The sequence below is a fragment of the Pelophylax lessonae genome, assembly GCF_965119305.1.
Source record: "Pelophylax lessonae genome assembly, chromosome: 4".
NCBI classification, from domain to species: Eukaryota; Metazoa; Chordata; class Amphibia; order Anura; family Ranidae; genus Pelophylax; species Pelophylax lessonae.
Genome location: NC_138771.1, coordinates 585,386,931 through 585,405,280, shown reverse-complemented (window position 1 = coordinate 585,405,280; position 18,350 = coordinate 585,386,931). Strand labels below are relative to the sequence as shown.

At 44.2% G+C, this 18,350-nt stretch overlaps 1 protein-coding gene across 2 annotated transcripts in view; it reads right to left on the bottom strand.

Annotated features, from left to right (window-relative positions):
• LPAR2 (lysophosphatidic acid receptor 2) overlaps nucleotides 1-18,350 on the bottom strand; it is a 133,029-nt gene that overhangs the window by 83,455 nt on the left and 31,224 nt on the right. Inside the window, exon 1 of one of the 2 annotated variants that reach the window (XM_082256931.1) lies at nucleotides 2,127-2,259. The exons of the other annotated variant lie outside the window; for it this stretch is intronic. The gene's annotated coding sequence lies outside the window, so the exon portion shown is untranslated. Of the gene's footprint in view, nucleotides 1-2,126; nucleotides 2,260-18,350 lie in introns of those variants that run through there. 2 annotated transcript variants of the gene reach the window in all.

Genomic DNA, 18,350 nt, shown 5'->3' with positions numbered 1-18,350 from the left:
GTGTTCTCCTCTGCTGGCCAGGTCTTGCAACTTTTGCAAGCAGGACAGTAAATTAAAGTAACTGGGAAAATGAAAGTAAAGAAAGCTTATCCAATGAACTGTGTTTAGGTCTGCGCCATGCAACGTTGATGCCCAAAGGTAGCCAAATTGCATCAGCATTTTTTAAACACCCGTGGAGGTCCATGGGCACCCCTAAGCCTTTTATTAAATAAGCCCAGTTTTCGGAAAAGTCCACTTCTGTCCCCCTGGCTGTAGGCTGGCGTTCCCCTCTGCTGCCCAGGTCTTGCAACTTTTGCAAGCAGGGCAGTTTATTAAAGTAACTGGGAAAATGAAAGTAGAGAAAGCTTATTCAATGAACTGTGTTTAGGTCTGCGCCATGCAACGTTGATACCCAAGGGTAGCCAAATTGCATCAGCATTTTTAAAACACTCATGGAGGTCCATGGGCACCCCTAAGCCTTTTATTAATTAAGCCCAGTTTTCGGAAAAGTCCACTTCTGTCCCCCTGGCTGTAGGCTGGCGTTCCCCTCTGCTGCCCAGGTCTTGCAAATTTTGCAAGCAGGACAGTTTATTAAAGTAACTGGGAAAATTAAAGTAGAGAAAGCTTATTCAATAACCTGTGTATAGGTCTGCGCCATGCAACGTTGATGCCCAAGGGTAGCCAAATTGCATCAGCATTTTTAAACACCCGTGGAGGTCCATGGGCACCCCTAAGCCTTTTATTAATTAAGCCCAGTTTTCAGAAAAGTCCACTTCTGTCCCCCTGGTTGTAGGCTGGCGTTCCCCTCTGCTGGCCAGGTCTTGCAACTTTTGTAAGCAGGGCAGTTTATTAAAGTAACTGGGAAAATGAAAGTAGAGAAAGCTTATTCAATGAACTGTGTATAGGTCTGCGCCATGCAACGTTGATACCCAAGGGTAGCCAAATTGCATCAGCATTTTTAAAACACTCATGGAGGTCCATGGGCACCCCTAAGCCTTTTATTAAATAAGCCCAGTTTTCGGAAAAGTCCACTTCTGTCCCCCTGGCTGTAGGCTGGCGTTCCCCTCTGCTGCCCAGGTCTTGCAACTTTTGCAAGCAGGACAGTTTATTAAAGTAACTGGGAAAATTAAAGTAGAGAAAGCTTATTCAATGAACTGTGTATAGGTCTGCGCCATGCAACGTTGATGCCCAAGGGTAGCCAAATTGCATCAGCATTTTTAAACACCCGTGGAGGTCCATGGGCACCCCTAAGCCTTTTATTAATTAAGCCCAGTTTTCAGAAAAGTCCACTTCTGTCCCCCTAGTTGTAGGCTGGCGTTCTCCTATGCTGGCTAGGTTTTTCGGCATTTGCAAGAAGGACCGTAAATAAAAGTAACTGGGTAAATTAAAGTAAAGTAAATGGATGTAACTTTAGCAACTGGATGGTAAATTGAACTAAAGGCAACCAATACAGAAAACAAAAAGGAGAAAAGCAATCAGAAGGCAAACAATTTTTTGCAGGGTCACCTGAGTTAGTTTGTGTTTATGCTCTCACCATGCAACCGAGAGTAATCTGTGTCTGGATTTCTAAACATGTAGGATGTTCCATGGGCACCCTTAAGATTTTCCTTATTAAACAATCCCAGTTTCTATTTAAAAAAAGGTCAACCTCTGGCTGTAGGCTGCTCTTCACCTATGCTGGCCAGGCCTTGAGACTTTTGCAACCAGGAAAGTAAATTACACCTTTACAACCTTCAACAATTGGATAAAAAGACTGAATGAAAGGTAACCAGTCCAAAAGCTAAACGGAGAAAAACAATCAGAATACAAAAACTTTTCTGTAGGATTTGCTTCAGGATCATCCCGTCAAGTTTCGGCATCTTTATAAAGCCATGCCTGTCTCGTGATAAAAGTTTAAAATGACTAGATTACTTTAGGATCCTACTGTCTTTTTCATAAGATCCCCTCTGACAAGAAGGTTCAGCTGCTGATATAGCTTGGGCTTTCTAAAGCATTTCCTATTCATTTCTGTCCTTCGTATACCTGCCCCTCCCGTATGACGGATGTCACTCTACCCTACCCTTTCCCTGCCATTTACTGCTTCCTTTTTTTACGGTCAGATATTAATATCCTATAAATCCCAAAGCCCAGAAGACCCAACATCTTACCTCCGTATACCACTGCCAATGTCAGCCCGTAGATGCCCTCTGTTCCCTTATTGCTTCCATGAGTGCACAGCCTCCCCCTCTGCAGCACTCCGTCTTACTCCTGGATCTACAAGCCACTACCTGTAACTCAAGCAATCACTCCTACCAAATACCTGCCACCAACAAGGTGTGACAGGAAGGAGGACCTCACCTTGCTGGAGGACTATACCTTCCCACTCAGGTTACAGTTAACACACTCCTGCCAGGGGAGGATGACACAAAGCATGAAATGCTCAAGTGTGTTTACGTCTCTACATTCATTAGGAAGTCAGATTAGCCTGCATATTTGGGTAGAAATAATCCCTTTAAGCTTGCGAACACGGTTTACAGGGAATTTGAGAAGGTGACCAATACTGCTAAAGCACGAGTACCTCCTAAAGCGGAACCTCACTATATCTGAGCACCAGAAACTGAAAATGCTATTTAATTCATCTTTAGTATTCAGAGCAAACTCACCCATCAATCAATGTCTCCAAGTTTTATTTGCATAGAAATCACTCTGAAAAACACCCCTATAGCATTTCTAGTTGTGGCCATCTTGAGTAAGGACTGATGATTTATGTAGCATTTACTTCCTGGAATGCATCTGCCCTTAGCTCAGGTATGCAGGCAGGAGGGTGTGCTTAGCGAGAGAAAGAAAATTAAAATGCAAAGACCAACCTCAATGCACTGTTTAACCACTTGCCGACCGCTGCCCGACTATATACGGCGGCGGTCAGCCCCTCCCAGGCAAAGTGACATACCGGTACGTCACTAGCCTGGGAGTAAATAGGGGGCGAGCGCGCGCCGCCGGAGGCGCGCTCCTGCCCCCGCTCGTACCCAAAGAAGCCGCGTGTGTCCGCCGGTCACTCGCGATTGTCGGGTAGAGAGGGAGAAAGGCAGGCGGCTAATGTAAACAAAGCTGCCTGTCATTCTTCCCTGTGTAAAAGCACTGATCACTCAGTCCTGCTATGTAGGACCGTTGATCTGTGCTGTTACACACACAGCAACATCCAATCACAGTAAGAAACACGCCCCTAGGGACACACTTAACCCCTCCCTCTCCAATAAAGTTAACCCCTTCCATCCCAGTGTCATTTTTACTCGTTAAAAAAAAAAACAATAAAAATGACAAAAATCTTTCCCTTAGTTAGTAAATGCAATAACTTTTGCGCAAACCAATCAAAATACGCTTTTTGCAATTTTTTTTTTTTACCAAACATATGTAGCAGAAAACAAATTGGCCTAAAATGTTAAAAAAATTTAGATTTTTACATTTTTTTGGGGGGGAATTTCATATAAACAAATGTGAAAAATATTGTTATTTTTGCAAAATTGTCGCTCTTTTTTTGTTTATAGCGCATGATCAAAGAATCGCACAGGTGATCAAATACCACCAAAAGAAAGCTCTATTGGTGGGAAAAAAAGGATGTCAATTTCATTTTGGTACAGCGTCGCACGACCGCGCAATTGTCCGTTAAAATCACGCAGTGCCGAATCGCAAAATAGGCCCTGGTCAGGAAGGGGGTAAAATCTTCCGGGGCTTAAGTGGTTAATAAGGCCACTATATGGCAGATGAGGTTTAATGCTGATAAATGTAAAGTTATGAATTTAGGGGCAAAGTGTATGAATGCATCATACATACTAGGAGAACAATTGGGGGAATCAATGGTGGAGAATGATTTGGGTGTTCTGTTAGATTATAAGCCTAAAAAACGCATGCAATGCCAAGCTGTGGTTTCCAAAGCAAGCAAAATTCTTTCTTGGTATAAAGTGGGATAAAACTCCCATGAATGATTTTTACCTATGCCTATGATAGGGTTAACCAATGCTATAGGTACCCTGAATATCTCCTAAACATGCACAGTTTAGGAAATAGTTACTTTAGATCCAGCCGGTGACATCACTGGCGCATGCACACTGAAGGAACGGCACACAGAGCTGTGCAGTAAACAGCAACTCCTGCGTACATGCGCGGGAGTGACGTCATCGCCGGCTCGGCCAAGGAGAAAAAGACCGGGTGAAGAGAAAGCGCCTGCAGCTTTGACAGAGTGCCACCAGAGGGCTTCGTCTTCAGGTAAGTCTGTCATAATGTGCTAGTATGCTAAACATACTAGCACATTATTAAAAACTGCCTTGGGCCCTTTTTTTTTGGATGCGGTTCACAAACGTTTTAAGGGCTAGTTCACACCATAGAAACGCAGTCCGGATGCATTCCGGATTTGTTTTGCATGCGTGTTTTTGAACGATTCTGGTGCATTTTTTGAGGCGTTCCAGTGCATTTATTTCCCACTCTTTTTTCTTCACCTTAAATAAGGACATGTGTGATCCAGTGCGTTTTTAATGCGTTTTACCGCGTTCCAGTACAGTACAGTTCAGTGCAGAAAAAATGCAGCATGTTCTACTTATTTTTTTTCTGGAACTGGAATTCACTGGAAGTGACCACACTGGTGTGAACTTTGCCATTGAAAACCATATAACCTACTTTTCATTTGTTTTTGATACAGAAAAAAAAAAGCACTAGACCGCATGTGGTGTGAACTGGCCCCAAGAGAGATATGGACTGCAGAGAGAGAGAGATATCATTTTGCCCCCGTACAAATCATTAGTAAGACCTCATCTGGAATATGCAATTCCGTTTTGGGGACCAGTTTACAAAAAGGATATCAGGGAACTGGAGAAAGTGCAGGGAAGGACAACCAAACCGATAAGAGGCATGGAGGAGCTCAGCTATGAGAAAAGATTTGAGGAACTGAATTTATTCTCTCTTGAGAAGAGGAGATTAAGGGGGATATGATCAACATGTATAAATACATAAGGGGTCCATATAGTGAATAGGGTTGACTTAACCACTTGCCTACTGGGCACCTAAACCCCCCCTCCTGCCCAGGCCAGCTTTCAGCGCTGTCGCATTTTGAATGACAATTGCGCGGTCATGCAATACTGTACCCAAATGACATTTTTATCATTTTTTTCAAACAAATAGAGCTTTCTTTTGGTGGTATTTAATCACTACTGGGGTTTTATTTTTTGCTGAACAAACAAAAAAAGACCGAAAATTTTGAAAAAAAAAAAAAAAGTTTTTATAGTTTGTTATAAAATTTTGCAAACAGGTAATTTTTCTCATTCATTGATGTGCGCTGATGAGGTGGCACTGATGGGCCCCGATAGGCTGCACTGATGGGCTGCACTGTTGGGCACTGATAAGGCTGCACTGATGGGCCCTGATAGGATGCACTTATGGGCACTGATAAGGCAGCACTGATAGGTGGCACTGATGGGTGGCACTGAAGGGCACTGGTAGGTGGCACTGAAGGGTACTAATAGGCAGCACTCATGGGCACTAATGGGTGGCACTGATGGACAATGATAGGCACTGGTAGGTGACACTTATGATGGGGCACTGATTGGCACTGATAGGTGGCACTGGTGAGCACTGATAGATGGAACTGGTGGACACTGGTAGGTGGCACTAGTAGGCACTGGCAGATGGCACGGATGCGCACTGGTAGTTGGCGCTGGTGGGCACAGGTAGGTGGCACAATTTTCCCTCTCTTCTTCGGGACCGATGTCCCTATAACAGCAGCTAGCGATCGTTTTTTTTTTTTCTCCTCACACAGCGTGAGGAGAAAAAAACAGCTGATCGCTGGCTGCTGCTTACTTCACCTAATCAGCTGTCATTGGCTGACAGCTGATCACGTGGTAAGGATCTGTGATCAGGAGAGTCTCATGGACCAATCAAAGCGGCTCTTTACCATGTGATCAGCTGTGTTGAATCACAGCTGATCGCAGTGTAAACAGGATTTGCTGGTTATCGGCACTCCTCTCCTCACACTGACAGCTCGTGAGGAGAGGAGAGCCGATAATCGGAAAATCCACACAGGGGACATCTACACTGATTATCAGGGCACAGTGTCTGGATTATCAGTACAGCCCCAGAAGTGCACACAAATAATGCAAATCTGTACCCACCAGTGCTGCCTGTCAGTGCCCACCAGTGCCCACCAGTGCCCCCTCTCCGTGACCACCAGTGCCCCCTATCAGTGACCATCAGTGCCGCCTATCAATGCAGCCTCATCAGCACACATCAGTGAAGGAGAAAAATTACTTATTTATAACAGAAACTAAGAAAAACATTTTTTTTTCTCTCAAAATGTTTGATCTTTTCTCGATTGTTCAGCAAACAAAAAGGAGAAAAAAAAAAAAACAACGGGAATTAGTAGCACCAAAAGAAAGCTTGGTCTCCAAAAAAACTATACAAATTTAGTTTTGGTACAGTGTTGCATGACCGCGCATTTGTCATTCAAAGTGTGACAGCGCTGAAACCTGAAAATTAGCCTGGGCAGGAAAGGAAGTGGCCAGTAAGCAAGTGGTTAAGAACACTTGTTTGGTTTTCCAATCCTTAGAGGGGTCAAATCGATATTTACTTTTGTCCACATTGACAATAAAATTTGAAGGAGCAGGATGGAATTTTTCTAGAGTTTCTAACAATGTATGTGGTTTTCGTTGAGGGAATTACATTTCAAAATTGAATCTTAAAAACATACCTAATCGAATCTTAGGAACATAAGATTTGAAAACGACGTTCATCTAGTAATCGAACATACAAAGAATTTTTGGATGAACGTTCATTCGAATATTCATGCAATTGTTCATTTGAAATTCTCCTACTAGAAAAAATGTGCTAGTTTATAGGCAGCTTTACAGTGAAACTCCAGCTGAAACATTTTTCTAGTACCAACCAAAGTGGTGAATTGATTACATTCTCAGAGATATAACAGGAATTGGGAAAAATCTCCATCTTTGACAGTTGCCACCAGTATAGGTGACAACTGAGAGTTTGCATCTTCTTAACGGTGACACAGACATCAATGAAACCTGATAGAGGTTCTATCCTTCCTCACTCACTGTACACAAAACTGAAAAAAAATGTTTGGCTATTATTCTACTTTGAAGCCCATCTCTGGCGAGAACAAAATAGCTACTTTACAGTGGGGTTGTCCCCACACTGCAAGGGTAAATGTGCATTTATGTCTAGGGAGCAACTAAAAACGGTTTTACTTACCCGATCCTTCACAGCCAGCACTCTCCTCTACTCCCCTACGCTTCAGCAGTGGACTGTCCCTCAGCATACCCATGTCCAATGCAGGGCTTTGGTCCTCAATTAGTCTTGATGATGTTAGAGGGCATTCAACCGCCGCAGCATAGGGGAGAAGAAACTACGGGGACAAGTCTCACAAACCATAGGAGCCTACAGAACCAGAAGGTCATGTAGACCTAACAAACATTTAACCTATGCAGTGCAGGGCCAACCAAACTAAAAGGAAGAATTTTTGTTCAGCTTTAGGCAGGATCTGAACCCTGGAAGCTGTGTCAAAATAAAATGCTAGCAGCAGGACTAGTCACCAGTTATGCCTGTGATCTCTTCACCATTACTGACTTAAGCCCCGTACACACGTACCGATCGTCGGCATACAAACGTTCGTCTTTTCTCCCCGGGATGTCGGTGTCTGTTGAAAAGTGCAAAGACTGCCCAAGAATTTTGTCCACCGACTACAGCCGACTGCAGAAGTGATGTCATGTAATGGTTAACTTTCCCTGTGTTTTTTCTTTTCTGAGCATGCCCAGTCCTGCAAATCTGCGGTCTGTGGGCAGAATTCTGTACTGACTGGTGAACAATCGTCCGTTCTGGTGTCGGCATACAAAAATTTTAATGTTTGCAAAAAAGACTCTTGTCCGCAGAATGTGCGCAGACAGCTGTCGGAGGCACCATACTAACAAGCGTACAATCGGCAGATCTTTAGTCCGCCGACGTTTGTATGCCGACGATCGGTACGTGTGTACGGGCCTTTAGGCTGGTCATAGAGACGACAAAAACCGAACATTCTGTTGATGTAAAAATGAAAATGGTGCATACGGTTGCCCCAGCATTTGTTTTGTTCTTCTAAACAAAATCCATCACGTTGGCGCATGCACTATTGATTGTGGCATGAAAATTGCATGTCACAGCTGGCACACTAATGATGCGAAAAATGAACGACCAAGAATTTTAGTTGAGTTTTCAACCTTGTTGCTCACTTGTTGTGCAGAGGTGGCCATCTTAGTAGAGGCAGAGCTTTGCATCCTCATTACACAGCCTCCAGTAAGGAGTCCAGAATGGACATTACCAGTTCTCACTTCCTAAGACACGAGAATAGCAGTTAGAGGCAGCAGAGCCTTAGATTTCACACTGCAGATATACAACTTGAGGCTGTAAGCACAGGAGTGCCTAGGCACACTCACGTACAAGGAAGTGCTCTGCTATTTTTCAGGAGGACTTTCAGATAAAAAGTAAATCTTTCAGTCATACCTAGGCACAATTAACCACTTCCCACAAACTGACGTACCTGAAAGTCTGCTTGCAGAGTACCAGAATGATGCCTGCAGCTGCCGGCATTAACCCGGTAGCGTTTTTTTAGAGCCGGCGGTCGGCTTTCAGAAGATAACAGCCGATGCGGTTCAGACGTCCCCCCCCCCCCTCCTCTGGCTCTTGCCGAGTCTCCTGTCCTACCGGGAGACCCGAGCAACCAGCCGCCACATCCGCCAGCTGGCTGGAGTCCCGAACGAAGCTGGATTCGGCTTAGATCCGGTCTCCGATCATGTAACCCGGAAGCAACGTCACAACTTCACTTCCGGTTTACTCGCCTGCCAATGGCGCAGATTTAAAAAAAAAAATTCAGTATTCAAAAATGCAGATTTTGCCATTTTGAATACTTTGAAGTGCAGTGGACGGGTCTGGAGTCTTTTAGACCCCTGATCCCTCCATAAAAAGAATACCTGTCACTGCCTTTTACTGTCACAATGGATGTTTACCTTGCTTGTGATAGCAATAAAAATGATCAGATTTTTTTTTTTATCAAAACAGTGTTAAAAATTTAAAAAATAAAAAAAAATAGGAAAAAAAAAATAAGAACAGGGAAAAAATAAATAAATAAATAAAAAAATTTAAAGCGCCCCCCGTCCCCATGAGCTCGTGCACGAAAGAAAATGCAAACGTAAGTCACGCCCGCAAATGAAAACTGTGTTCAAATCACACATGTGAGGTATCACCGCGATCGCCAGAGCGAGAGCAATAATTCTAGAAAAAGACCTCCTTGGTAACTCCAAGCAGAATTGTCAATCTAGAAGGATCCCTCCATATTTGGACCACAGAACAACTCCTCCTTTCCTCATCACACAGGGGCAAGGTATTTTGTAGTTCACAGGGGTAAACTGGGCAGGGCAGACAACAATGAATGGACTTCAGTGCAGCGGAGGCATTGTGATATGAGTGCAAAACAGCAAGTTTGGAGATCACTATTTTTTTCGGCAACAGGTATTTGTCTGCACATAAAGCATTTTTGAAGCAGAACTTCACCTTAAAAAAGGAACTTTCTGCTTTTCGTCCATCAAACCACAACCCCCATTCCACCCCGTACCACTTGTGATGGTTTTTTTTTTTTTTTTTTTCCTGGGAGCGGGTTCCTTTTTTTTGACAGGTATCTGCTCCCACTTCCTCTCTTCTCGCCTTGGGCCACAAAGTATTGTACAAGTATGTTTTTTTTTTTTGTTTTGCCCGGACATACACTTTACCAAAAAAAATAAAAGGGTCCTAAAACATGAATTCAATTTAACTATTCTTGTTCAATATTTTTTATTGATTTTAATGAAAACAGGGAGAAATACAGCAAGTCCATTATGAACAATGAAGGTTTATAGGATCCGCTGTGCATTGAAGCACTTAACTTCCAGTGACCAGTATGAGAGAGTGAGAGTGATAACACCAAATTTAACATACCTGCTACCTATTCACACCTGAGACCTTGTAACACTAACGAGTCACATGACATCCGGGAGGGAAAATGGCTAATTGGGCCCAATTTGGACATTTTCACTTAGGGGTGTACTCACTTTTGTTGCCAACAGTTTAGACAATAATGGCTGTGTGATGAGCTATTTTGAGGGGACAGCAAATTTACACTGTTATACAAGTTGTAAAAAGAAAAACAAACATGTCATATTCACCTGCTCTGTGCAATGTCTTCTCGAATTCCCTTGCCGGCCCTCTTGGCCGCTCCCTCCTGCCGAGTGCCCCCAGAGCAAGCAGCCTTTCTCCCTTGTCCATTCATACACAGAGCCACTGCCCCCCTCTCTTCTCATTAGCTAACTGGCTGTGATTGACAGCAGCAGGAGCCAATGGCTCCAACTACTGTTTTAACAAATAAGGGAGAGTCCCTAGAGAGCTGAGGATCTTGCGCACATCACTGGATCGAGAGGGAGAGCCCAGGTAAGTATTATGGGGATGGCTGCTGCACAGAGAATGTTTTTATCTTCATGCATAGAATGCATAAAGGTAAAAAACCTTGAACCACTTTAAATCGGAAGTATCGTCGCTTTTTTACCTTTTACCTACAGGTAAGCCTATAATAAGGCTTACCTGTAGGTAAAATTAATATCTCCTAAACCAGCACGGTTTAGGAGATATTCACCCTGCATGCAGCTGCTGAAACCAGCGGCGTATGCGCTCTGAAGGTCCGGGGGAAAGTGACTCCCGCGCGCATGCCACTCACAGCGCCGGAGCCGCCGAACCCGTAAGAGACGCCGAGGTAACATGACATAGTTACATAGTTACATAGTTAGTGAGGTTGAAAAAAGACATAAGTCCATCCAGTTCAACCTATGATGTGTGTGTTTGTTTGCTTTTAACCGTACATTGTATACCCCTGTATGTTGTGGTCTTTAAGGTGTCCATCCAATAGTTTTTTGAAACTATCAATGCTCCCTGCTGATACGACTGCTTGTGGAAGAGAATTCCACATCCTTACCGCTCTTACAGTGAAGAACCCCTTACGCACTTTAAGGTTAAACCGCCTTTCCTCAAGTTTTAGTGAGTGGCCACGTGTCTTATTGTATCTCCTTTCTCTGAATAGTTTGTTCCTTATGCTAGGGTTGCCAGTACAGTATTTGTACATTGATATCATATCCCCCCTCAATCGTCTCTTCTCCAGAGAGAATAGGTTCAGTCCTTGTAGTCTTTCCTCATAGCTGATGTCCTCCATTCCCCTAATTATTTTTGTTGCCCTTCTCTGGACTCTTTCCAGGTCCAGCACATCCTTCCTGAGGACCGGTGCCCAGAACTGGACAGCATACTCCAGATGTGGCCGGACCAGAGTCTTGTAGAGTGGAAGAATAATCTCTTTATTTCTGGAGTGAATCCCCTTTTTTATACAACCCAGTATTCTGTTGGCTTTGCTTGCGGCGGCTTGGCATTGCATGCCACTGCCAAGCCTGTTGTCTACCAGTACCCCCAGGTCCCTTTCCATCCTAGACTCACCCAGAGGTTCCCCCCCTAGTGAGTAGCTTGCTTTCTGGTTTCTGGCCCCCAAGTGCATTACTTTACATTTTTCTACATTAAATCTCATCTGCCATGTAGTTGCCCACCCCGTTATTTTGTTCAGGTCTGCTTGCAAGATTTCCACATCCTGCATAGAAGATATTGGCATGCCTAATTTAGTATCATCTGCAAATACTGAGATTGTACTAGATATCCCCTCCTCTAGATCATTTATGAATAAATTAAACAGGATTGGTCCCAGGACAGCTCCCTCAGCGGTGTCCGGGCAACCATGTCGGGGCTTAGTTTTAAGGTAAGTATTTCATAATGAGCTAGTATGCGAGCTAATAAGCTCATTATGCCTTTGACCTGCAGGCTTTTTTTTTTTTTTTTTTTTCGGTGAGGACACAACCGCTTTAAGTCTTAAGTTAGTACTAAAACCAGTACTAATTTAATGCAGAGGCGATTTTTATTACAATAAAGAGTACTGTAGATACATTTATAAAGTCTTACAGATACAAGCAGCCCTTTGATGGCAAACATAATGCTAATGTGGCCCGTAATTAAATTAAGTTTGACACCCCTGGAATACATTAATGCAGTGGGGAAGATTCCTCAATCCACCCCCCTTTGAGAATGGGGAAATCTATTCTTTTTTTCTAATCAGCATGTTTGTTTAACTGATACTTCTGAATTAAACTTCCCTGGTCTGAGCCTAAAATACATGGCATTCTCTTAAGAAAAGTACTTCCAGGTTTAGATTCGATGGTACTTCCAGGTTCAGTTTCCATGGCCCTCCCTGGCTTAAGCCTGGAACACACGTTCAGTTTATTTATTTTTTTGTTGAACCAAGAGGGCTGAACGAAAAAAAACTGAAGAGCTCAGGGGGACTGTACTAACTAATCGATGCTCGTACAGCGACCCCCCACTAAACTACTGTGTTCTGACAGGGGGACTGCTGCCCCCAACCCGCTAGAACACACCGGTCAGCACTCTCAGCCTCTGGCTGATAGCACGGGTTGGATGCCGATCAGCAGACCTTTTTCGGTCATGCCCCGTTTAAAGAAGCTGGACCATCTGCTGTACAAACAGGTCGAATGTCCACACAGGCCGAATTACACCCCCTGATATTCGGCCCTTGTGTACGAGGCTTTAGCTTCAATGGTACTCTCATGGCATTCCACAGTTGGTTTCAATAGTCTTCCCGAGTTTAGTTTAATTTGTCCTTCCAGATTTAGGGCAGCCATACATGGTTTAAATCTCAACCGGCTCAGCAGGAACCCACAGAGATTCAAACCATTAATGGGCAGGCTGAATGTACCAAGTTGATTGATCAATCAACTTGAATATAACCAGCCTGCCGGATTCTCTTACGATTATCGCTAGCAGCTGCTATAGCCACTAGAGATAACCACTGTCTTCACCCAGCGGGGACGGCTTCCCCACCAGGAAAAGACAATGGCCTGGCGGGAGGGATTCCTGCATCAACACGGTCCGTTTTCATCCGTTCTCCTCATAGAGGAGAGCAGGACTCTGAAAGGTCAGTCTCTGCACAGTGAGCGGAGACGGACCTGTCATCCGCCTGCTCATCGGGGATCAACAGAGTGATCCCCGCTAACATAGGCGTGCGCAGGGGGTGTGCCAGGTGTGCCCGGGCACACCCTAATTACTAAGTGTGGTGCACATTCCCCCTACTGCGCAGGCATCCCCCTGTGTTGCCCCCACCCACCCCACAGTGCTACTGGCTTCCCTCCTATCCGCCCAGCAGCTGTGGGGGATGTTTCAGGATAGAGAACAGTGGTAAGGGGCTAATAAATATGTAATTTACCGGCCCCTTCCTTTTCTAAATGAGCACATTCAAAACACTCACTGTGTTCATTCATAACTGATGCATAGTAGACTGTTGACTATGATTCAGATTATGAATGAACAGAAAGCCACTCAGCACAGAACACTTCCCATTCATTCCCTGACCTATGCAGCTGAGGCTGCAGAGAAAGGCATGTGTGTTTGAGCTTTGGGGTGCACACCCTAATGCAATAGGCTGTGCACACCTATGTCCGCTAAACTAGAGGAGTCTGTAAAAATGGATCGGCCCGTGTAAAAGGGGCCTTAAGCCACGTACACACGCACAGATTGTTGGCCGTAAATTGTCGGCCAACGTCCGATCTGCCGATTGTAGGCTTGTTAGTATGATGCTTCCGACAACCAACTGCGAATTTTCAGCCGAAAAAAATCTGGTGTGCATGCTATAAAATTTTTGTTGGCCAACACCAGAACGGCCGATTGTTCCTCAGTCAGTACAGATTTCGGTAGACAAAAATCAGATGAGCAAGACTGGGCATGCTCAGAGAAGAAAAAACACACAGAAAGTCAACCAGAACATGACATCACTTCTGAAGTTGGTTTTTGTTGGCCAACAAAAGTCCAGTGCAAGTCTAGAGCACATTTCAACCAACAAACACTGGACAAAAGACGGCCGATCGGTCGGCCAACAATCTGTGCGTGTGTACGAGGCTTTAGACTTATTGGCACTCTCAAGTTTGCTTCATTGTTTTTGCTCCAAAGTTTATTGTTTCATTGTTTTTTCCAGGTTTAGCTTCATTGGTCATTCGAAGTGTAGTTTTACTGGTCCTCCTGGGCTTTGTTTTCTTGGTCCCCTCAAGTTTGAAATTATTACAGTTTTGGCCTAATTGGCACTTCCAGGTTTAGATCCCCTGGTCCTTCCAGGTTTAGTTGGTTCTCCAAGGTTTAGTTTCATTGGTCTTCCAAAGTTTAGCTTTAGTGATCCGATCCTCCCAAGTTTATTGATTCCATTGGTCTTCCCAGTTTTTTTTTTTGTTTCATTGGTCCTATCAGCTTTAGTTTCCCTGGTTATCCCAGGTTTAGTGCCAATGGTCCTCCCAGATTTATTGGTTGTCTCCCTGTCGGAAGACTTGAAGTTCTGCAACTATTTGCAGCTACAAATTCATCCTTTTCGACAGAACTGTCCCACAATCCAAGAAACAAGTCTAGTCCAGGGTGGTGGCATTGACTGTAAAGTGCCGGTGAGGGCTTCCACAGAAGCTGAATCAACAGACTGTTTCCTTTGTTACTTCCACTCCAAAGTATCAGATAACTTTTGCTATATAACTCTTGTGTCTATTACGTATTAACTTACTCCTTTGTCCTCAGTTCACAGCTACTTATAATCCTAAAGATTTTTTTTTCGCGACAGTCTGAGCACCTACAGTATACTGAAATATATTACAAGAAATAATCCCAAAGCAAACCTTTTTCAAAGAATTTTTCAAAACAGATTTTTGGTTGAACATAAAGGCATGCTACTAGCATTTTACAAGATGTCTAACCTTTTAAAAGTTTTTTTTTTCTGTATATATGTGAATGAGATGTTTAACGTAAAATATACTTACTGACATGCACTATATTACCAAAAGTATTGGGACGCCTGCCTTTACATGCACATGAACTTTATAAAGGTGTCGCGGTCGACCGATAATAGCAAATCAGGGCCACTGCAGGTGCTCACAGGGCTGGAGGAGAGATCCCGGGTCCCCTGTGGGTATAGGGCGGAAGTGAGGTCTGCTTGGGGGAAGACCACCTCTACATCTCCTCCAGCCCTGTGCCCAGATATTTACTGTGAGTGATAAACAATTTTAAAATTGCCCACTAGATGGCTCTTTAATTCCTTTTTATACACACACAGGGGCGGTGGGGGAAAACGCATGTGACTTGGACAGGAAGCGCACTGCATTCCTGTTCAAATCGCATACAATTCTTTGCAGTGCAATTTGCACTCATTCATTTTGTATTGACACAAATTGCACTGCAAAGTATCGGTTTTGGTATCGGGAGCATTTGGGCGGGTACCGATACTCACTCAAATGCTTAATATCGGTATCAGTGCTACCCTAGCTGATTGGCTACCATACACACCTGCACCAGTTTCAGAGTGCTCCAGTTTTAGTAAAACTTCCCCAAAGTCTCCTGGATGGAAAGCAAAAAGAAATTCTAAATTTTACAGTTGTCATCTGAACATGTGTCCGCACTGGAAGATTTCCCTCCTATTCCTGTTCTGGTGACAACTGTAAAATGTTGGATTTCTTATTGCTTTCCATCCAGCAGACAATGGTCATCAGGACAAATAGAAAGGGAAAAATCTCTGCATCAGGGACACAGACAGCAATAAAAAAAATTCAAAATTTTGAACCTTGAAGTGTCAGTAAATCCACATCATAAAAAATAACGGGTGTATTACATGCCGTTTATACTCACTATGAGATTTGTTTTCTGTATTATGCAAAAAAAACTGGTTGTTCCTGCTGTTCTCGATCTCCCCATCTGTTCATGTCCCCAATTCAGTTAGGGATTTTGCAGCTGTGGTGGCCACTCTGCACATGCTCAGTTTTCAGTGAGTTTCTGTACTGAGCATTTCCTCTAGGGATGTACCGATCCGATATTCGGATCGGATATCGGCGCCGATATGGCCATTTTAGATGGATCGGGGGATCGGTAGCATTGACCAATCCACTGGCCGATCCGGTTTTTGCTTGGTAACGGCTCAGGGATCCCTTACTAGGTGCAGTAGTAGCATGGGATGGGAGCTGCTACTTCCTGTATAGGTCAGGCTCACAGGCGGAGTGATGCTCTGTACTGCAGCCTCTTGCTTTGTGTGTAGCTCCGGATTGGTTCCGGTATTGGTATCAGCGATTTCACAACGCCAGATATAGGTATCGGGTCCAAAAAAGTCAGATCGGTGCATCCCTAATTTCCTCCCTATCACATCTGAGCAGCCCATGTGACTATAGAATCTTACATTTGGGTGTATACACAGTGGTAAATGACAGTCTACTCCCTCCCTCCACCTCCATGCCCACTAACTAGCTAGCAAAACACAATGGGGGGCGGGAGATTACATGTAGATTATTGGAGGTTTCACCTCCCTCTTATTCCAAGACACCGGCTGGAGGGGCGTGACACAGCCTGTGATTGGCAGATATCTGCCCATACCATGTTATTGCTAACAATATAATAATAACGATTTTATATTTGTATGACAATTTAAAACAGTTTATAGATTTTATTTATTATTACTCTGTATTCCAAAGGCTGTTTTTTTTTTTTAACATGTGACCAGCAGCAGAGGACTGGAAGCTCCTTCTGCTTATGTTTGCCTGCAGACAGGCTGGGAAAGATCTGGGTCATGTGACAGCCGTATATCGATTAAGGTCTGAAAATATTGAAAAAGTACTTGGATGTTTTTGTTTTAATTAAAATAATGACAGTGCCATCATTCACATAGAGAAATAGAAGGGACAAAAAACTAAAACTGTGTGTTTAACCACTTGCCGACTGCTCACAGTAATCCTACTGCGGCAGTGCAGCTCCCTTGGGTCCAGCGAAGTAGCATTTATTTCCAAGGGGAATACATGCTACGATTGTCATGTTATAGTCTATTCTTTGACACACATCTTTATGTGAAGATTAATGCGATATTCTATTTCCTGTTTTTAATGTATGTACTGTATATCATATCTCATGTTTTTAAATGAACTATGAACCACATCCCTCCCGCCCTATAATAAATTGATGGTGGGATTGTGGTTGTATTATCCTGACCGGACGTCATATGACGGCGGCAGGATAATACAGCTTCACCCCAGGGGCGCGCAGAGCGGCGATCGGTGATGCGAGGTGTCAGTCTGACTCCCTGCATCTCCAATCTCGGCTCTTTACCATGTGACCAGCCGTGTCCAATCATGGCTGGTCACATAGTAAACAGGAAGAGCCGTTGATCGGCTTTCCTTAGTTCGTGCCTGACAGGCACGAGTAAAGGAGCGCTGATCGGCGGCTCCCCTGACAGGGGGGGGGGGGGGGGTCGGCACTGGTAATCAGATCATTGATTACCAGTGCCACTAGAACCACCAGCGATGCCCACTCATGACCCCAGGGATGCCCACCTATGACCCCATGGATGCCCACTATGGCCCCCAGGGATGGCAATCAGGGCTCAGGGAGCCCCCCAGTTGCCCTCCCCATCAGTGCTGCCCGCCAGTGCCCTCCCTATCAGTGCTGTCCACCAGTGCCCATCATTGCCATCTATCAGTTTTCGCCCACCAGTGCCCATTATTGCCCACCAGTGCCGCCTATCATTGCCCATTAGGGCCCATCAGTGCCGCCCGTCAGTGCCAATCAGTGCCGCCTATCAGTGCCCATCAGTGCCCACCAGTGCCGCCTATCAGTGCCCATTAGTGCCCATCAGTGCCACTTATCAGTGCCCATCAATGCTGCCTATCAGTGCCCAGCAGTGCCGCCTATCAGTGCCCACCAATGCTGCATATCAGTGCTACTTATCAGTGCCACATATCAGTGCCTATTAGTGCCGCCTATCAGTGCCGCCTCATCAGTGCCTGTCAGTGCAGTCTCATCAGTGCAGGAAAAAACTTATTTATTTACAAAATTGTATAACATAAACAAAAAAAATTTTTCTTTTTTTTCAAACTTTTCGGTCTTTTTTTATTTGTTTAGCAAAAAAGGAAAAAACCCCAGAGGTGATCAAATACCACCAAAAGAAAGCTCTATTTGTGGGGGGAAAATGACATAAATTTGGTGTAGGTACAGGGTTGCATGACCGCGCAATTGTCATTCAAAATGCAACAGCGCTAAAAGGGGAAAATTGGCCTGGGCAGGAAGGGGGTGAAAGTGCCCAGTATTGAAGTGGTTAAACTATATATTTTTACTCATGTTATGTTCTCCTTGCCTCAAACTCCCACAATCCTTTAGGGGGATTCTGTCTGTATTCATTTTTAAAATAAGGTGTTATTCCAAATGTATATTGGGGCTTTTGGATCAAA